The sequence below is a fragment of the Mauremys reevesii genome, linkage group 11, assembly GCF_016161935.1.
Source record: "Mauremys reevesii isolate NIE-2019 linkage group 11, ASM1616193v1, whole genome shotgun sequence".
Taxonomy (NCBI): Eukaryota; Metazoa; Chordata; order Testudines; family Geoemydidae; genus Mauremys; species Mauremys reevesii.
This window is the reverse complement of record NC_052633.1, coordinates 36,599,877-36,622,108: the sequence shown is the minus strand read 5'-3', so window position 1 is coordinate 36,622,108 and position 22,232 is coordinate 36,599,877. Positions and strand designations below refer to the sequence as shown.

At 41.2% G+C, this 22,232-nt stretch overlaps 1 long non-coding RNA gene across 2 annotated transcripts in view; it reads right to left on the bottom strand.

Annotated features, from left to right (window-relative positions):
• The window catches only part of LOC120375153, a 173,879-nt gene that overhangs the window by 10,582 nt on the left and 141,065 nt on the right, over positions 1 to 22,232 (bottom strand). Inside the window, exons 7-8 of one of the 2 annotated variants that reach the window (XR_005586465.1) lie at positions 4,845 to 5,027; positions 4,469 to 4,574 (exon numbers count right to left, since the gene is read on the bottom strand). The exons of the other annotated variant lie outside the window; for it this stretch is intronic. This is a non-coding gene — a long non-coding RNA (uncharacterized LOC120375153). Of the gene's footprint in view, positions 1 to 4,468; positions 4,575 to 4,844; positions 5,028 to 22,232 lie in introns of those variants that run through there. 2 annotated transcript variants of the gene reach the window in all.

Genomic DNA, 22,232 nt, shown 5'->3' with positions numbered 1-22,232 from the left:
GTTGGCAAATCAACTGTAGGAGTGGTTGTGGCAGAGGTTTGTGAGGCGCTCAGGACCGTGATATACCCAAGGGTGGTGGGCATTACAAATATTCCTGAAATTATTGCTGGCTTCAAGAGAATGGGCTCTACAAACTGTTCTGCGGCCTCTGATGGGAGTCATGTGCCTGTAGTTTGGCCTGTGCACGGAGCACATGAGTACATAAGATACGTCTGCATTGTTATGCACGCCCAGGTTGATACAGAGGCACATTCATGGACGCTAATGTGGGATGCACTAGCAGGGTACATGATGCGTGGGTGTTCCAGATATTGGGACTTCACCTTCATGGACAAGCTAGGACATTTATTCCCATCAAATTACGTTGTTAGAAATGGAGTCACTGTTCCCACTGTTATTCTAGGGGATCCCACCTACCCTGTTGCCATCGCTTATGAAACCGTACCTTGATTTCAGAGGATCTCACAAAAGGTTCAACCACACACTCAGTAAGCATAGGATGGTGGTGGAAAGTGTATTTGACAGATTGAAATCCTGTTGGAGCTGCCTTCAAAACCATTTGGATGCCAGTATCATCCAATGCAGCCCACATTGTAGCGGTCTGCTGTGTTCTGCATAGTGTCTGTGAGGACAAGGGGGAACCGTTTTGTCAGGAGTGGACTCAGAACACTGCTAGATTTTTAAACATATATACACAGCCAGACAGTTCATCTGTCATGACTGGTGCTGGATCCACATGTGCAATGGAAACCAGGGAAGCTTTGTGCACCCACATAATGGGTTTGCATGGTTACATATATGAGGGGAAATGAAATGGTATTTGAGGTTGTGCTCTGTATGGATATGGGGCAGCTGTGGGAAAATTTTTGTAAATGTGTTGCTATTAGATATTGTGAATTTTGTAAACACTTTTATGAAATGAATGGAGATCTGGTGTTACGCATGTTATCAATACTGGCCATGTATTGCAACTCACAGTTTATGGATTACTGTGATAACAGTTTGTAAATTTTTTATTGTGAAAGTTAATGAATGTCCTCACATGCCCATTCTCAGTAAAGTTTGTGCCATTTTTAACATTAGGTATAATAAAACTTGCTATTATAGCCTTGTGTGCAAATTCAACACCATTTTACACAGGTATTTACATACCAATGTAAGAACCAGAAAGACAGACAAGCTGCCATCAAAGCATACAGCGTAACAAACAGACTCAGTGCTAAAACAGTCAAATGACATATGCAACCATTCCTGGGTGTCCCCTGTCCTTCTGTTCTCCTTGGCCTTTCTGGTGCATTTTGCACACGTGCACAGTGACTGGACTGGAGTGGATGAATGCACAGGGTATGTTTGTCCATTCCATGTGCTAATGTTCATTGTCTATGCCATGGTCTAACCTTCCTTCCCTCTTTAATTGTCCAAAGGATGCATAGTTTGCAGAGATGACAGTGCAGAGGGGACTTGGAACATGGTGCAGGAGCTGAAGGTGGCACTGGAGCCAGCAGGGTGGTAGCCATGAGCACAAGTGCTCGAACAGCTTCTTCTGCTGCAACCTCCTTTCTGCCCTTAACCTTGGTCACGCTCCATGAATCTGTCCACCAATTTCTCTGCATGCTGTGCAGCCTGTCTCTCTCTTTCCACCCTTCTTGCATCCTTATCATTTAGATACTCCATGTGGTCCTTCTGGAACTCTATCTGCTGATTCATTTTAGCTAGCACCTCTCCCATCAGCACATCTAGGACCCTTTCTCTTTGCTTGCAGTAGGTTGGTCTGTACTCCCAAGCTCCTGGTACTGTGTGGATGCACCGTGGTGGTAGAAGGGCCTTCATAGAAGAAAGAGTGAGCACATTGTCTGATTGTGCTAATAAATTACATTTCCCCACTCTGTGAAAAGGGCCACTTTAATTCAAGATCAAAAGATTAAATTTTTATCAATGGCCTGTATTTCAATCCCACAAAAAACACAGGCCACTTCAGACATCCTTTGGAGCAGCACTGAAAGCCATCACACATTATGGCAAGACAAAATACAAAATTAAATTGAAATTATTTCTTTATCCTCTTCATTTTTTCTAGTGTGGTGGTGGAGAAACTTATGAGTGGTCTAGCTTCTAGCTATGCTTTTTTAATCCTGTCAGGCAGGGCAAGCTCTGGAGAACATTGATATGCAGGAGGTCCCTGAGTCGAAGCATGAACTTCTGTTCCAGGCCAGCGGAGGACAGCCATCCATATACGCTAAGGAGATATTTAGGTGTCTAGCAACTGACCAGCACATCTTGGACTGGAGGGGGCTTGTGACTCTAATCTTGCCCCAGAGTGTAGCCAAGTTTCTGGAATACCTATTCCGTGAGAAGTTCACTTTCATTGCCTGCCGGCAATGGGTGAAAATTCGGTGTAAAACCAACAGGATGCTGGTTTAGCACAGAGACGCAGTACACCTCCTTACAAGCACCCTACATCAATGCACAGACCTGATTGACTGCCCTGGGGACTCCTAAAGCAGCCAGACAGCCATCTCCACTGTAATGTGGACCCCTATATTAAAACCAGCAATGGACCAAATACACATTCCAGTTTTGCTTGCACTCATAACAGGCAGGTTTTATGGGACTCAGTTTACAGAGGTCCAGAACACTCAGGGCATGGCCGATTTACAAGGTGTGCTGCGTTAGATGGGCTATTGATTGAGCGCCCCAACCCAACTTACAACAACCAGTGAGTAACTAGTAAAAATGTCATGATAACTGCTTACGTGTTTCCCCTTTTTTGTGGTGTCCATTTTGAATATGATGTGGTCAGGGGGCTAAAAAGGGATGCCCTGAATGAAAGCACACCAAATCCCAGCTTAAATTAACAGCTTTAATTAACAGCTGCCCAGCTGGAGCCAGATGTGCTGCTCGACAGGAGCACACAACCCCGCCATCCAGAGTGGTGGTGCGGCTGCGGGGGCGTGGCTGGGGGCTGGCCTCCCTAGCCAGGAGCTCAAGGGCCAGGCAGGATGGTCTCATAGGCCGGATGTGGCCTGTGGGCCATAGTCTGCCCACCTCTGGTCTAGAGGTTCAGATTGGGCCCACAGTCCAACTGACTACCACTGGACTATAACATTCAAATCACAATAATATTTAGAACTTAAGAAATGCTTTTGATCCATAGATATTAAAGCACTTTCCAATGGCAGGTAAGCAGTGTTATCCCCCTTTTTAGAAAGGGGGAAGTCGGAGCACAGAGAGGTTAAATGACTTGCCAAATGTTATTGTAGAGCCAGAAATAGAATCTTGCTTCCTGACTCCCAGGTTGTTTCCCTTTTCACTGGACCACCCTGCCTCTTTCCTGAGCATATTACCGAGTTATACAATACTACACAGAAACAACTTCCTAGAACAGACGGCCCACGAGACCATCCTGCCCGGCCCTTGAGCTCCCCCTGGCCCCTCCCCCGCTGTCCCCCCCTCCCCCGCAGCCACGCCACCAGCGCTCTGGGAGGGGGGGTTGTGCGCTTCTGGCGAGACAGCAGGGGGCGGTTGGATGGGGTGGAGGTTCTGGGGGTGGTCAGAGGACGGGGCGGGATAAGTGTGGGAATCCCGGGGCTGTCAGGGGTGGGGCGTGGACAGGGGTCGGGGATGGGGGGGTTGGATAGGCGTGGGGTCCCAGGGGGCCTGTCAAGGGGCGGGGGTGTGGATAGGGGTCAGAGCAGTCAGGGGGCTGGGAGCAGGGGGGGCTAGATAGGCAGTGCGGTCCCTGGGGCAGTTAGAGGCAGGGGGGCCCAGAAGCAGGCGGTTAGGGGACAAGGAGCAGGGGTGGGTTGTATGGGTCGGGGGTTCTGAGGGGGGCAGTCAGGGGGCAGGAAGTGGGAGGGGTTGGATAGGGGGCAGGGGCCAGGCTGTTTGGGGGGCACAGCCTTCCCTACCCGGCCCTCCATACAGTTTTGCATTCCTTGTGTGGCCATCGGGCCAAAAAGTTTGCCCACCCCTGTCTTAGAACATTTTAGGAAAACTATGTTTTTATATGTGAGCTAGTTAGTTAGTTCTTGAATGCCAGAACCAGTGATACTAATATTACACAACTGTTTTAATTGTTTCATACTTCCTAATGTCAGATTCTGAAGTGTTCAGTGGTAGTTGCATGCATGTAACCGAGAACAAAATTTAACCCTAAATTTTCACTTATATTGTCACTAGAATTGTTCTTTTACTAGTTATTTTGTCAGTGTAACTAGTGTTAATATATATACCACTATTAACTCCTATAGTTATCTGTCAGCTCATTTTAGTAACACACATCTGCTGTGGGATTTCTTAGGTTTGCTGGTTACCATAAACAACCTCCCATATATTCCAGTATTGTAAAGTTTAAATTGGCCTATCTTGTAATGAACTAAGTTTTAAGAGTTTGAAGGCAATTTCAAAGCACCATATTAACAGATTCACAAGGAGGAAGCAGAATATAAACAGAGGAAACAAAAGCAAACATGCTCTTTATTTGAGGGCAATGAAATTCATTTAAAAAGATGTTGTATTATAGCATCCTTGCTCTGTGTGGTGTGTTTCCTCCCCTCCCCCTGCACCATGGCTGCCTGGAAAATACCAAATAAATAAATAAATTAGTGGAAGTAAATACAAATTGTTTGCCCACAAACATATATATTAACATTACAACCATAATGTTACTTTCCTTATTTTATGATGTTTGCAATTCACTTTAGTTTTCTTTTAATTTAGGTTATCTTGACTAGCAGTTATTTTCTCTGTGGCTTTGTATTAAAAAGGGTAAAGCAGATGGAGAAGGTAACAGCACTTGACCAGAAATAGGACTCTCAAGATTTGCAGCTAAGCGCTTGTCTTACCTTTTTTCATATGCTAGAAATCGTAGCCAGATCTGTAGGAAACCACTGTGCCCCTTGTTTTAGTCCATCCAGGAGCTTCTCCATAACAACAAGGCTGTCCTGCACTCTGCTGAGCCATGAGATATTATGCGAGGTGGGGGTGGAGGGAGGAATCCCTCCTCTGCCATAGCGCAAACTGAAGCTCTTGGAAGGGAGGAGAGCAATCTTGAGTTATACAATAGGTATGTCTTTTTATCTGGGAGTCCCAACAGCAGAACCATCCATTGGTCATTTCACTTTTGGTTATGTCTATTCTAATTTTTAGAATCCCTTACAGATATTCCCACCAAATAGAAAGGGACCTATTGCTGTCTCCTGCTGTCCATCACCACCCTCTGACAAACAGAGGCTACGGACACCATTCCTTACCCATCCTGGCTAATAGCCATTAATGGACTTAACCTCCATGAACTTATCAATTTCTCTTTTAAACCTTGTTATAGTCCTAGCCTTCACAACCTCCTCAGGCAAGGGGTTCCACAAACTGACTGTGCGCTGTGTGAAGAACAACTTCCTTTTGTTTTAAACCTGCTGCCCATTAATTTCATTTGGTGGCCCCTAGTTCTTATATTATGGGAACAAGTAAATAACTTTTCCTTATCCACTTTCTCCACATCACTCATGATTTTATATACCTCTATCATATCCCCCTTAGTCTCCTCTTTTCCAAGCTGAAAAGTCCTAGCCTCTTTAATCTCTCCTCATATGGGACCCATTCCAAACCCCTAATCATTTTAGTTGCCCTTATCTGAACCTTTTCTAATGCCAGTCTATCTTTTTTGAGATGAGGAGACCACATCTGTACGCAGTATTCAAGATGTGGTTGTACCATGGATTTATATAAGGGCAATAAGATATTCTCCGTCTTATTCTCTATCCCGTTTTTAATGATTCCTAACATCCTGTTTGCTTTTTTGACTGCTGCTGCACACTGCGTGGACATCTTCAGAGAACTATCCATGATGACTCCAAGATCTTTTTCCTGATTAGTTGTAGCTAAATTATCCCCCATCATATTGTATGTATAATTGGGGTTATTTTTTCCAATGTGCATTACTTTACATTATCCACATTAAATTTCATTTGCCATTTTGTTGCCCAATCACTTAGTTTTGTGAGATCTTTTTGAAGATCTTCACAGTCTGCTATGGTCTTAACTATATTGAGCAGTTTAGTTTCATCTGCAACCTTTGCCACCTCACTTTTTACCCCTTTCTCCAGATCATTTATGAATAAGTAGAATAGGATTGGTCCTAGGACACTTAATTTACCTCACTAGGATTTGACTTCCACTTTTTAAAAGATATCTTTTTATCTCCCACTGCTTCTTTTACATGGTTGTTAAGCCTCGGTGGCTCTTTTTTAGTTCTTTTACAGTGTTTTTTAATTCGGGGTATACACTTAAGTTGGGCCTCTATTATGGTGTCTTTGAAAAGTGTCCATGCAGATTGCAGGGATTTCACTTTAGTCACTGTACTTTTTAATTTCTGTTTAACTAACCCCCTCATTTTTGCATAGTTCTCCTTTCTGAAGTTAAATGTCACAGTGTTGGGCTGTTGAGGTGTTCTTCCCACCACAAGAATGTTAAAAGTTATTATATTATGGTCACTATTTCCAAGTGGTTCTGTTATAAGTTACCCCTTGGACCAGATCCTGCATTCCAGTCAGGACTAAATTGAGATTTGCCTCTCCCCTTGTGGGTTCCTGTACCAGCTGCTCCAAGAAGCAGTCATTTAAAGTATCGAGAAATTTTGACTCTGCATTTCATCCTGAGGTGACACGTTCCCAGTCAATATCGGGATAATTGAAATCCCCCACTATTATTGAGTTCTTTATTTTGATAGCTTCTCAAATCTCCCTTAGCATTTCATCGTCACTATCACTGTCCTGATCAGGTGGTCGATAATAGATCCCTCATGTTATATTCTTATTAGAGCATGAAATTACTATCCATAGAGATTCTATGGAACATGTGGATTCACTTAAGATTTTTACTTCATTTGATTCTACATTTTCATTCACATATAGTGCCACTGCCCCCTCCCTGCATGACCTGTTCTGTCCTTCCAATATATTTTGTACCCTGGAAAGATTGTGTCCAATTGATTGTCCTCACTCCACCAGGTTTCTGTGATGCCTATTATATCAATATCCTCCTTTATCACAAGGCACTCTAGTTCACCCATCTTATTATTTGGGGCAGGGGCTGTCTTTTTAATATGTCAGTGCAAAGACTAGCATGATGAAGAGTCTTGGGTCCCTGATTTCAGCCTGTAGCTGCTACTGTAATACAAATGACCAATAATAATGCCTTGCTGGGTAACACCACGCTAGCTTGGAATAATCATTTTCAAAAGAATCAACCCCAGGTATTTTTGTGTCTGATCTAAGAAGCATCACCATATTCTGTGCAAGCATAAAAGGCATAATGCATAGCTATAGTGGAACATACAGCAAAATTCACAGAGGCTTCTTAGGGTCCAGAGCTCAATATTAAGGCTCTGGCTTCTCTTATTGCTTGTTCTCATTGTCTCTTTAATGTGTTTATCAGTACAGTACTTCAAATTTGTCATTCACTCAGACATAAAATCAAAGGACTGGAAGGGACCTCACGAGGTTATCTAGTCCTGTCCCCCGCACGCATGGCAGTACAGTCTTATCTAGACCAGTGGTTCTCAACCAGGGTATGTCTACCCCTAGGAGTATGCAGAGGTCTTCCAGGGTACATCAACTCATCTAGATATTTGCCTAGTTTTACAACAGGCTACATAAAAAGCACTAGCAAAGTCAGTACAAACTAAAATTTAATACATACAAAATGAGAAAGTAAGCAATTTTTCAGTTAATAGTGTGCTGTGACACTTTTGTATTTTTATGTCTGATTTTGTAAGCAAGTAGTTTTCAAGTAAGGTGAAACTTGGGAGGTATGTGAGACAATCAGACTCCTGAAAGGGGGTACAGTAGTCTGGAAGAGTTGAGAACCACTGATCTAGACCATCCCTGACAGGTGTTTGTCTAACCTGCTCTTAAAAATCTCATGATGGAGATTCCACAACCTCCCTAGGCAATTTATTCCAGTGCTTAACCATCCTGACACTTAGGAAGTTTTTCCTAATGTCCAACCTAAACCACCCTTGCTGCAATTTAAGTCAATTGCTTCTTGTCCTATCCTCTGAGGTTAAGGAGAACAATTTACCTTCCTCCTCCTTTACCTTTTATGTAATTGAAAATGTTCCCAGATCCTCGCTTTTTCCCCAGTTTCAAGTACCCAAAGTCTACAGCTTTTTCAATATAGTAGAAAGGTAAAAGAACAAAAAGACAATCATTCTATGGAATGCTTTAAAATAAGACTACCTGATTATAGCAGAGCAGAATTTCAGATAAATGTGTCAGTTTTAGATTTGGATAAGCAAATTGAAAAGTATTTGTGCTCACCTGGCTGTATAACTTATTTTCATACATCTACTGAAGATGTATAGTTTGTACATATTTCAAATTCAGAGATACACAAAATGTGGGCAGGTGAAATTCAGTAAAGTGGAAAATGGGTGAAACAACTGATTGAAGAATTTGGTGAAAATGAATTAATTGCCTCCTGGGTCACCTCTTTTGCTGACCTTTCTAGTGTGCATATCCCAAACCAAGCGAGAGTTCCTCAATGTACTAGCTTATACACTGTCGCAACCCTATACATAGTTATGGCTCTGTATGGCCAATCGTCGGTCCACAGCCATCTTGTTCTGCTAAAAGGACAAGGCAGCCTCCATCTTGGACCAGGTTCTTGTTCCACAGGAGAGGGCAGAGACCTAATTCTGCCCAGCAACACCGTGGTGTCGTGTACAACCCTGAGGTGCGGTGTGCAACATTCTAGTGCTGTGTGCATTTTCCCGCTCTTTTCACCTGGTCATCTAGGGGTCAGGCTAGTGCCTTGTGCAGAGATGCCAGTGTGCCGTGTGCAAATCCTGTTGGCGTGGGGGGCAACAGCTCGGAGCCTGAAGGGTGTAGGAGCCAGGGACCAATCAGATGCTGACACGAGTGAGTGAGACCCTTCGAATAAAACTATGTTTCCCCCCAATCTTTGTGTGGAGTATCCGCGTGTCAGCTGAAGGGCCTGATCGACCTTCCAGCCAGGGTCTCCTCCCGGTATAGCTAGCTCGTGTCGTGTCGTTTTGGATTCGTTATCGCTTTGGATTTATCGTTTTGGATCTATTTCCATCAGCTCGTCATGCTTCTGGTGTCTGCTCTGCTGGTCAGCTGCGCCTGGAGTGCGGTATTTGCTTTCTAATTTCTGACAGTTTGCTTACCTAGCTTCCCCTCTTTTTCCCCCTTCCTAACTCGGTACCAAGTGTGTATACAGTATATGAGAGTTGAATTATTGAGCTCATAATTGCATAGTTGTTTAGTTTGTATAGTTGTTCTGGGTTTTAGTAGATAGTTAATTGTAGACTGTTTTAAGTTGTGTGAGTTACTGCTCTGTCTTCGTCTGGAGTGTTTGGTGCTAGGTGCTGTCTCCACCTGAGGATTAGCTGACCAAGGGGTTTCTGTCCCCGCGGTCTGTGTGAGTGGAACCTGCACAATCGCAGCCGCACCACACTCTGGGTAAATCCCTTAGTGTGAAAGCAAGGGCGGTTGAGGCAGTGACCCGTGGGTCTCTTTTTTCTGTGTTGCACCGGGCACCGCTCTGACGAACCCGATTTCCTCCTTGTGTAATTGGTGTGTCTGCCTATTCAGTGTGAAGCAGTGAGCAGTATAGATTTGTATTTTGATGATTTTTGGGTGTGTTTGTATTGTTTGATAACATCCCAGCTAAGAATTGCCCCCCTCCTCGGCCAACATTGTAACTATCCCCCAAATAAACGCAGCCACTTGGCTTTAAACTTTATTCTGGTCCAGCCTGGTTTTTCCTCTCCCAATACCAAAGCTGATCGAACCGCAATCGGTTTCGGACACACGACAAGCTGCAATGTACATTCAGACCATCTGATGAGTGCCAGGACTCTGACCAGCATGTGACATAATCACACATTGGTGTTCATTGAAATGGACCCTTTCTCCTGTACTCAAGTGATTTCTCCTCTCTAGCTCTCCCTCCACTCTTTACTCCACTGAGGAAAAATCTCCTTTACTTGGTAAAGCAGTGATTAACATTACTTTCCCTTCTCAGCAAGGTTCCAACCACCATGTTTGTGTCTAAAACTGTGGTAAGAAACCCAAACTCAAGAGAATTGCTCATATTCTTTCCTGGGTGCTGGCTGGTGAGTCTTGCCCACATGCTCAGGGTTTAACTGATCGCCATATTTGGGGTTGGGAAGGAATTTTCCTCCAGGGCAGATTGGCAGAGGCCCTGGAGGTTTTTCGCCTTCCTCTGCAGCATGGGGCATGGGTCACTTGCTGGAGGATTCTCTGCAGCTTGAGGTCTTCAAACCACAATTTGATGACTTCAATAACTCGGACATAGGTTAGAGGTTTGTTACAGAAGTGGATGGGTGAGCTTGTATGGCCTGCATTGTGCAGGAGGTCAGACTAGATGATCATAATGGTCCCTTCTGACCTTAAAGTCTATGAGTCTATATCCCAGGTAAATATTTCCAGTTTGAGGACAGAACACATCATCCGAGTAGGATAATGTAAACGACTGTCCTTATACTTGGGTTCTTCCCCATTTCTGCTTCTTTCCACATCCGTCTTTAAAAATTGCCTTGGACACTTTCTGTAATGATTCTGATTTGTCCCATATACACCTATAATTAAACCATTTTCACCACCAATTGAGGTGTGTGTGTATGGAGGGGAAGGATCTACTAATGGATTGGTTTCCTAGCATGGCAGGGTTCACAGAGCATAATACTGGAACAGACACCCCAGGAAACCTGTGCCTAACAGCTGAAAATTCTCTTTAAATTCCAGTGATATGAAGAAAATGTAACTGCTCTGAGATATTTACAACCCAGAGTCCAGAAAGATGCTGGGATTGGACAAAGCTGCTTTTTGTCATCTACTGCAAACTGCTGAAAGCAAGGGAAAGAAATCGGTGATCTGGTTACAACTCCCAAGCTTATGTCTGGACTTGAAAGATAATTAAGGAGCAAACAGTTATGCCTAAACTCTCAGTAATTTAATTGCTGGCACTGAGTCTGCTGACTGCCCATTAATTGCCTGAACAAGTCTGCCATTTAACTGACCCAAAGACCACTCTCTGATAGCTTAGCTGTTCACCTCATATGAACCTTGAAACTAAGCACCTCCATCCTGAAGCTTCAGGAAGGAAGCCATGCTCCCTGCTGGACCTCAACTGCAGTTACTTCATAGCAGCACCAATGAACTGCTCCACAAAGACAACAAAAATGGCAAGAGATCCCTAAAGTTTCTTTGCTGCCCTAATGAATCACTGAATTGATGAGGTTTTTATCCCCTGTAAACTTACTGTTTTAGAGGACATATTACTTTGTCATGTTCTCTATGTATATATATTTTCCTACTGTCTCTTCCACTGCATGTATCTGATGAAGTGGGTTTTAGCTCATGAAAGCTTATGCTCAAATAAATTTGTTAGTCTCTAAGGTGCCACAAGTACTCCTCGTTCTTTATACATCATTATGATTGCTTTTATCAATGGTAATATTTTCTCCAAGTATTTTGACTAAATTGATTACTTTATTTCCCCAGGACACAAATTCCCAGGTGCTGAAATGGCCATGTCCCTTCCCAAGTGGCGAATCCTACTGCTGCTGCCTGCGATGGGGAGTTATTGTAGAAAAATCACTGAAACCATCAATCCCGTGCACAGCAGCAGTAAGAGAGGCAAACAAGATATCAAGTGGTATTAGCAGGGGGATAGAATACTAAACAAAAGGTGATACAGTTACTGTATAAGATCGTTATTAGCTATACCTCATCTGGAGCATATCTAGACCTTTCGGTGGGGCTGGTCACTGTAATACAGGAAAGATATTATTGCCTTGCAGAGGATGCACTATAGGGCAACAGAGATAATATCAGGTCTCTAAAATCTAAGTTATGAGGAAAGGTTAAGGGAGCTGGGCTTATTCTCACTGGAAAATAGCCGACACTGAAGTGACCTAATAGAAGTTTTCAAAATTATGGAAAGGGATTGAACACATGGATAGAGCTACATTTTTCACAGTGGCAAAATGTTCAAAAACGGAGGGATGTAAAAATTAGAAAACTAGGATTAAAGGCGGAATTCAGGCAGAACACTGAACTATTTCATGCATGGGTAATAATAAACAAACAGAGTGCCCAATCCTGCTCCCACTGAAGTCAGTGGGAACTTTGCCATCGATTTTAAAGGAGGCAGATCTGGCCTAGAATAAATTACCAGGAAATAAACAAAACAAATATTGTACTCAGAATGCTTTACTCAGCTTTTTTTTTTTTTTTTTCTGGCCAGTGGAGACTATGGTGAGAAATCCCAAAGAAGGGATTAAGTATACAGAAAAGGGCTGGTGCTGGGCCAGGTAACATTGTCTTATTCCTGGTGATATTTCTTGTGTTAGGCATATCACTTCCTTTAGGAAGTTCCTCTTACACTCAGTTAGTTTGAATATTCCAGGGCAGGCAGAGACCACTGGACACACTGGCACATTCCTCTTTGTGTTTCCCACTAGCAAACACGTAACAGCTTGGTCAATGCACATTCAAGCCAGGGGTTTGGCCTTTGGCCAGGACTGCTTACATCAAACAGACAACAAGAGGGTACGGGGCAGCCACCAGGTTAGCCAGCCACTGGCTTTGCAATCCATTGTGAGCAAAAGGCCTTGCATGTTATGTGACATTTTGATGACCAAATATGTTAAGCGGCTAGAGCAGCAATTAGTTTGTTCCTCAGCTCAATTTTTTTGCTTTATTCATTTAGGACAAGATTACCATTTGTCCAGGTGGCCACCCAGGCAGAAAAGAGGAGAAACCATCCCTTCCCCCTCTCCCCCTGATGTGGTCTTCCTGCATCACCAATCTGCGCACAGAGCTGAGAAGCTCTAGACGGCTACTGCATGTATAAGTGGGGCAGAGAGGGACAGAGAATGGGCTGAGCATTGACTGTGCCTCTCCTCCTACCCCAAATGTATAGCCAGTGCAGCTGAGCTGGCTCAGAGGAGGAAATATTTTGTGAGTGGTATTAGCGAGGGGCAGGGAGGAAGGAATGAACTGTGGCCACTAGTAGGGAAGAAAATGCTGGTAACAATCAACTCTGCCTTCATTTACACCAGGCACAAAGAAGAGAAGGGGGGTTACATGCAGCACCCATTGTAGGGATAGCTGCAGATGCACTTCCTGGGAGCTCTGGCAGGAATTGTGAACAAACCAGCCAAATTCCTCCCAGGGCACCAGCTGCAGTGAGGTCCCTCCATGCTCCTTCCAGCCCACTTTGGCCTAGAAGAGTCAGAAAGTAGCCATAATTATGCATAATTAGTCTATGATAATAAATTACACACATTTTCAAACAAATATTAGAGACCATCATTATTTGGAGCATTGCTGCATTCAGCTACCCAACCCTCCGTAGTATGATTGATGGAGTACTCAAAGCCACGGAATACGTTTACCTGGAATGGAGTGATTATTTAAAAAATGAACACAGAAATAAGTGCACATGAATCAAACAATGCTAAACACTAGAAAGTATCGGAGGAGTAGCAAGGGTTGGAGGTCAATTACCAGTCCATAGCTTTTAGGTAGAAGATTATTTCAGACATATACCCTAGGATTTTAAAGCTCAGGCTCAAAATCCTTCAGAATTTTAAACAATTCCATATTAAAAGAAAATTCTCAGATATTAGATTTTTCTTTTCTTTCCCCTTTACTGTTCTTTGGCTTCAATGTCCAGCAGTGAGTGAGTGCTTATTGTGCAGAACACAACATGCTTGCTCATTATTAAAGGACGGTTTTAATAGTACCTATAATCACTGCTCAAAGAAGAAGAAAGCTGTAATGATGCCACTCGGGCCTAAAAACTGACCACAGGGTAAAATGGGACTGATCACTACAGGATAGGTTGCATCAGTCCCTACAATTAACATTTGACCATAGGAGGCAATCATTCTTCTCACCTTCCTGCACCTCATTTCTGTCTCTTACTCCTTCCCTGATGAAAGCAATTTTCTCACACCCAGCTCCGATGCATATTGTTTTCTAATGTATTCAGCTGTAATAAAAAATTTAGTTATGAAGAATGAAGAGTAGATTCTTTTATGCAACCTCTCCAGCTGTTGAAGAACTAATAAAAGTGTGTCCCTCATCATCAGGTCAAAGAAAACATCCTTTCTGGTTAACAAATTTTATATTTAGAAGCTGAAACCTCTGTGGATGTTTGCATATTTAGAATGAGTCACCACTGGAATATGAATATTTTTTCTAGAGCTATTGTATTTCTTGATAGGTTCATCAATTAAGGTTACTTAATTGGTTACTTACCTCCATACTAAGGACCAGATGTCTTGTTTGCTGTCAATGGGAATTTTAAAATATTTTCTTTGGCTATGAAACTATCTAGTAACCAGATCATGAAAGCCTGCTTCATAGCCATTGGAAACAGTATCATAATCACATGAGACCAAACTCATGAGAATAGTAGTTTTTTATGGTTATAATTTTAGAGTAAAGGATGCCTGTCTTAAGCTAAGTCTTTAATTTTATCCAACTGTGTGAGGTTGGCACTTATGATTATGATATGTTCTCAAACAGGTTGCAGAAAATGTGGCATCTTAAATTAGGAGCTATGAAAGACATCAAAAGTACATCCACTTGGACAAAACTCTGAGAAAGCCACAACTTTTTGCTAACCTTTTATTAAGGCTGCTTAGTGCTTCTGTTCCACAAACTGGATATTTTAAAGAGATATTTGAACAGGTCTTTTTTCTTAATAAAGACCATGAAAGAAGGATATTAACAAATAGTAAAGTAGTCTGACATAGGAATAATGATATACTCATGGCAAGTAAAAGAAAGGAGAGTGACAGCAGAGAATCAGAGAGGTAATTTATTTCTGTCTCAGTCCAGGTTTCAAGAGCCTATGCTACTATATGAGCCTATGCTACTAATTAGAAGCAATTCTACGCAGATCATATTTTCTGAAATTTTCTCCTCTTTTTTCATTTGTTTTTCAAAGAACATTGGCAAGAAAAGCTGTTTAGCCTTTCATCTGATCCTATGTCTTATTCTCCACCTGAAATCCTAACACACAGCATGTGGGGCCACGTTCAATTAAGGAGGAATGTGGGCATGGCAACTCCACCTCCTCTGCTAAAAGCAGAGGGAGAGTCATCTCTCTTCAACTAGGCTTGGGGAAGTGATGTTCTTCTATTCTCACCTCCTTCCATTTGCCTGCTCAGAATCTGTCTTTTTTCCTTCTCATTCTTCTCCTCTTACAGTCTCACAGCCTCCCATGATACACTGGGGTCATGGGACTCCTATGATGCACCATGGCAGTTTAATCAGGCCATGGGGCAGCACAAAAGATGTAGTCCAGTCAGGGACCCCAACCCATAGGGAAGAATAGGGAAACGCAGCACCCAAACTACAACTCCCATGAGGCATTGCTGCAGCTCAGGTGGACACAGATTAATGTTGAACTGACCCAAAACAAAACATTTCACCTCAGTTTGACAAACTGAAATGTTTTGATTTGGTTTTCTGTCAGGAAAATTGAAATGTTTTGTTAAAATTGACATTTTCTCATTTTCTGCTGGGAAATTTCCACTGGAATGTTTTGGGTTTTTTTCCCCGAACAGCTCTATTCCTGGGTCCAAAGTAGCAAATAAAGATTTGGTTGCGTGTGCATCCTAGATGACATGGGAAGCAGAAGATGAGAATGGAAGAGGCGGGGAAATGAGGATGATGAAGGTGGAAAGAATAGAGAATGGGGGATGAGGAGGAAATTAATGGTGGAGAAAATGAAAAGACTATGGGAAAAAAAGACAGCCAGATATAGGCAGATACTTCAGAAATGGGATCATATAAATTCTTACATTAGACAGACCAAAGGGCTAGGGAAAACAGAAGTGAATTAGAAAAAGTAAGAACAGGAAACTTGAGAGACCAACAATTTAAAAAACTCTCCGTATAGAAAATTAGATGCCAACATATTGCAGTAAAATACATGTTAGTGTTTGATTTAGATGTTACGGACATGATTATTTGGGAGAAATCATCAAACATCTGGATATGGATGGGAGATGAACTACCTTAAATCTTCTAAAAGTAGGAAATTGCATTGGATATTTTCATTTTTTTCCCCCAGAGGATAGCCCTGGACACACCATTTTGATGCATAGTCCTTATCCCAATTCAGAGTCTGTTTTCTGGTCAAATTTTAATAATTGCATTTGTCAGAATAAGGATGGGTAGCATTACGATAAGTCTGCTACTGGAACCACACATGCACACACAGAGTTTGCTTGGCTGGCTATGCGCCAGCTTGGGAACATGTGAGCTCCCCTTCCTATGCTGATCTATTTTAATCACTGAATGAGGCCAATTCCTGCTCACCTTGCTCAGAATCCCAATGATTTAGCCAGGGAGCACTCTGATACGGAAGACAAACCAGGATTTGGACCCTCATAATGATTTCCTCATCAATCAGTTATGACGCCACCAGCAGGGCACCATCAAAATGAGTGTAGTGAAGCTGATTTACAGCACCTCGGGATCTGGCCCTATGACGTCTGGCAGGGAATAAGCAGAAAAGGCAAATGAACTCTTAAGAAAGAATGACTTTTTTCAATCTGACCGCTGAATGAATCTTCTAGATTAACAGGATTGTTTCTGAAGAGAATGCTTTTCAAAATGACTAAAAGGCATTGGCTGCTCTATAACATGATATTGAAATAATTTTATTTAAAATACAACCAAATGGTTAAAAGCAGACAGTCTCTGTAGCTTGGATGAGTAAGGATTACATATGCCAGCAGACACTCACTTTGTCAAGGAAGACTGAAGATGACATACTTCTGAAAGTGGTGAGACTTCCACTTTATAAGTACCATAACAATGAAATGAGATACAGCACAGACATAGCGATAAACTGCTTTGTTTCTCCAATAGAAGCATCACCTAATTCCCAAACCTCTGAAGATACAGACAACCGGAAGACTTCAACAAATTAATTTGCTAAAACAACAGGTAATCATGAAAATCATCTCAACATTTGATGACAGGGAAGCTATTCAGGGCACCATGTTTATGGTCATGCACACCCAGTCACCCACATATCCTGTCACGGAAAACAAAGGATGCATATCAGAAATGAATTGCTAGAAAACCATAGTAAAAAATGTTACTCATACATACACACGTAAATTAATTAGTATATAAGAAGCAGACTATTTGATGTTACTGTACCTTCAATAAATTTATAATAAACCCACTTGAGGCTTTAGGGTCAAAGAAATAATTCTATTCATTGTCACCCTGTAGGTATGCTGCAATTATTTAATGAAACAAACTAAATAAAGTGCCAATCCTGCTCCTGCTAGAGATAATGTCAAAACTCCTATTGACTTTAATAGGGACAGAAATTGTTCTTAAATAGGAATCAAATTTTCCTTTTTAGTTCCTATAAAATTCTTTGTAATCTCTTTAAAACCCATGACACTGCCTGATTTTATTTTATATTTTATTATACACACACACACACACACACACACACACACACACACACTTGTCTAACCTTTGAATCTGGAATAGTTGAGGGTGGGAAATAATTACATGCGTTAATGTATTTTGAAATGCTATTAAGACATCTAATAAAGATTAAATACTTTTTATAAATTTATAATAAATCTCCACACATGTTGTAAATGTCAGTTTTTGTGAACAGTTTTTTTCTGGAGCTATTGGGATTATATTTTTCAGATTCTAGGAAAAAAGTGAAATGTAACTAAACTTGAGATTTAATAAATTATTAATACAATATTTATGAGAGACACTTCCATCATACTCTGCATGTGTAAGCTGTGGGTGTGTGTGTGTGTGTGAAAATCCATAAACATGAATGACGAGAACCTCTATTGTTGTATGCAGTGTAGTTATAGCCATGTCAGTCACAGGATATTAGACAGACAAAGTAGATGAGTTAATATTTTTTATTGGACCTGAAGAAGAACCCTGTGTGGTTCAAAAACTTGTCTCTCTCACCAGCAGAAGTTTGTCCAATAAAAGATACCTCACCCACCTTGTCTCTCTAAGAGAGCCTCTAGGAATTTAGGAACATGTTATGTGCTTTACCTCACATGGTTTTTCCCAGGACATATAGCAGTAGTTAATGGTGAGACTGTCCTGTGCAACAGTCTGGGTCCCCCCCCTCCCCACAACCCATAGATCAGGGGGAACTGCTGGAACTCTTGTGCAGCTGTTCTACTATCAGGGTCTTGTATGCCTGCTATAAACTCTTGCAGTGCTCTTCCATGGGAACTGCCATGCTGGAACAGAGGGTCCTTTGTGCAAAAGTCAGTGCAGACTGCCTGGTGTCCTTCCATCCCTATGATTTCTTATATAACTTCCTATTGTAAGTTCCCTGTTTCTTTTGGGTAGACCATACATTCCCACACATTACATTCAGTGGCAGAGCTAATGGGGGACAGAGGAACAACCATCCCCAGATGGCCTTTAGATGTATATGTGGCACCTTTTCAAGCATATTATGCCATTGACAAAAGAAGGTGTACAACACGAATTTTCACATGGGTCTGCAGAGCAAGCCTGAACCACACTCACCCAGCAGTGGTGGCTTTTGTTTTAGGGGGCTGGGTCCGGTGCTGTCACTCCATGCTCCGGGTCACAATGCCGCTCACCCAAAATTGTCTGACACAAGACTGAGGGGTGGCCAGTCCAAACCTGAATGGTGCTGTGTCCCTGTGTGCCAGGTCACAAGGCCCAGAATGGGGAGCTAGATCCAGGAAAGGAATGGCCACTTCCAGGTGAGTTTGGGGCACACTCATTCTCCAGCCCACCATGGCAACCAAGTTTTGGTTGCAAAACTTGGCTCCACCACTGAGTACTTTATCTTGTTCATTTCTTGCCTGTGTGCTCCCTCAATCAAGGCAAAAATAGTGCTGGTGACTGTAGTTTACATCAACTTCGTTAAATATCTAATACTGCTATACAAAGTTATATATATCAACATGCAGAGCTTTCATCTTGAATTTACTCACATTTCTCTTTCTTTTCAAAATGGGAGAAAATGGTTTTCTAGCATAATGTTATAATAGTATAACAACAACTGCTTGCATACAATGCCAAAATGTGAGATCATCATCAGCAAATATGATCAGATCCTCATTTTTGGAAGAAATATACCTTGTGGGCCTCTTGACATCTGCAAGGAATTGGATGAGGCCATCAGTATATCATCAGTGGAATGTACAAAAACAGATAAAAATCTTAATTCCAATGGTAATTGGTTCACTATACTGAGAATGAGAAAATAGTTGCAGTATGCAACTGTTGTGAACTTATCATTCTATGTCAGGTTCAGATTGACTTGAAATGAATGAAATTTGAGATAAAATGTTAAAATGTCCAGAGAAAACAGGACCATATAACTATAAATATAAGAAATACATTCAATAGCATGGTAAATTGTAGTTATTAGGTGTTTGATCTAGCTTCCTGTGGCAAAATGCCCATTGACTTCAGTGGTATATGTTCAGTCCTTAAGTACAAGGTGAAACTTTATTTACTAAAATGATGAGTTACTTGCATATTTAGAGTTATCAGGTGATGAGAGAAGCTTTGCAAGACCAGGCATTCACGTGACCCTTTTCTTTGGTTTCTCTTCGGTGTGGACTCAAACTCCTGAGTTTTGCTCTGAGTTTTTTATTCAAATGAGCCTATACATTTACTTTTAACCTCAAGTAAAACTACCAAGTTTAACTGGATTTATTGGCTTCTACCCCAAACAGAAGAACTGTTCCCAATTCATTCAAAATATAGCCCAGTCTTATTTGAAACAAAGCCAAAGTTTTCAGAAAGATCTATACATCTAGGAGAAACTTTTAGGTAAACTGTGTCAAGTTTTAGGTTTGTAAAGATACTTGGAAGAAGACAAGTTTCACAGGTTTAATTGCAGGATAAAGAGGCCAGATTCTCTGCTGATGTAAATCAACACACAGTAGAACCTCAGAGTTATGAACAACAGAGTTACAAACTGACCAGTCAACCACACACCCCATTTGGAACTGGAAGTACACAATCAGGCAGCTACAGAGAACAAACAAAGAAAAAAAATACAGTACAGTACTGTGTTAAATGTAAACTACTAAAAAAAAGAGAAATTAAAAGAAAAAAAGATTTGACAAAGTAAACTCTTCCTGTGCTTGTTTCATTTAAATTAAGATGGTTAAAAGCTGCATTTTTCTTCTGCATAATAAAGCTTCAAAGCTGTATTAAGATAATGTTCAGTTGTAAACTTTTGAAAGAACAACCATAATGTTATGTTCAGAGTTATGAACGTTTCAGAGTTACGAACAACCTCCATTCCCGAGATGTTCATAACTCTGAGGTTCTCCTGTACCTCCACTGGTTGAAGTTGAGTTTAGAATTACACCAGCTGAGAATCTCATCCAAAGACTCGGCACTTTCTTCTGTTTACAGAATGTCCATGAGCAGATTATTTCCTTAAACACATTTGTTGTTTTGAACTATTTGGCATTTTTCACAAATCTAATACACTTTGATGTATTACTTGATAATGAAAATTTCAGCTCTGCTGCTTAGTTGCGATTAGTCACATAAGTCACATAATGTTGTTTCTGCCCCTCATTGGATGAGTATAATTCTTATCAGTTTCCTGGGGTGAGCATATAAACTGCAAATTCACTATCCACAAGTATTCATGCTAGTAAAACTCAGGCCATTAATGCTTCTAGGAAGCCGACACAAGAGGAGCACAATCGTGGCAGAGTGGAATTCCTATTTAAATATGATCAGAACATACTGGGAGAACATTTTTGCACTATTCATCAATTATGTAAAACACATATAGCAATATCATTCTTCAAAGCAAAGGCAGGAGGACATTTAAATTTGACGCCTCAGATTCAAGAAATACAAGCAAATTTTCTTGAGAATTCCTACACACTTTGTAAATTACATCAGCACATCATCAGTCAATGATCATTGTATGTAAGTTACAGCATAACTTAAATATCTTTATATCTTAATAAATATCTTTATATCTTAATAAATATCTTTTATTGGACCAACTTCTGTTGGTGAGAGAGACAAGCTTTCAAGCTACACAAACCTCTTCTGTTGGTCCAATAAAGATACTACCTTACCCACCTTGTCTCTCTAATATCCTAGGACCAACATGGCTACACCACTGAAAGCCATAATTTGTGCTCATTCACAGTAAAGATTCTTAAAAGAGAACCTGAGTAAGACTGTGCCTTAGATACAGGTATTACATTATAGCCTGATGTGTACTAGTGCCAGCTTCACTCTCTCCATTGAGATTGCATACACCCCTAAACCACTAAAGGCTCTAAATTTGCTTCCACCAAAATCAAAGGTAAAACTTCTATTTATGTTAATGGTTCAGAACCAAATCCTAAATAAATTGTAAGGCTTCTGGAGGGAGATTCATGGTCATTTGGATAATACTGAAAATGAGAAAAGAAATGCTAACTGAGATTCATAGCATGAGCGCTTCAAAGACCCAAGGGAATAACCTAAGGTGGCAGCTACCAGACATTTAGTGCTATCAACATTATTAGTGGAATCAAAGACTAAAACTGTATATTTACTATTAAAAAGGTTAGCAGTGCCTCCTAAAATATATAGTCCTAGTCTCAAAGTTTGTACTTTCTGTCAAATGCACTAACAAAGCATTGCTTTCTCTCTCTAACTGATCTAAAAACCCAATTATTTTATGTGCCTCTTCCTGTTTCTCTTTTACTGCATTTTCAGTCCAGCCTTTTTATCTTTGAAGATAGTCTAATATGTAAATAATCCTCCATTCGCTCTCCAGAATAAAAAGGAGGTATTAGGAATTGAAATGCTATTTAAATTTATCATAACTTGATAAGAGTAGAGTGTGTTTATTTAAATACTCTACTGTTGTTTTTTCTTAACAACAGGCAGCACTGAAGTGCAGCTATAAGTCTGTTTACACCACACAGATATCAAATTGACTTGCTAATGGTAACTTTTATTCGGTATCCATGGGTTACTGTGTCATGTGATTTGACATCAAGTACAGACAGTGCTGATTAGTAGCATCCAGTTCTGTCCATCTCTGTGCATCACTGAACCATCTGGTCATTTATTCACTAATAAGCCCCTAATGGCCCAAATATTCACCGGCCTGTCATTGTGACATGGCATAAAATG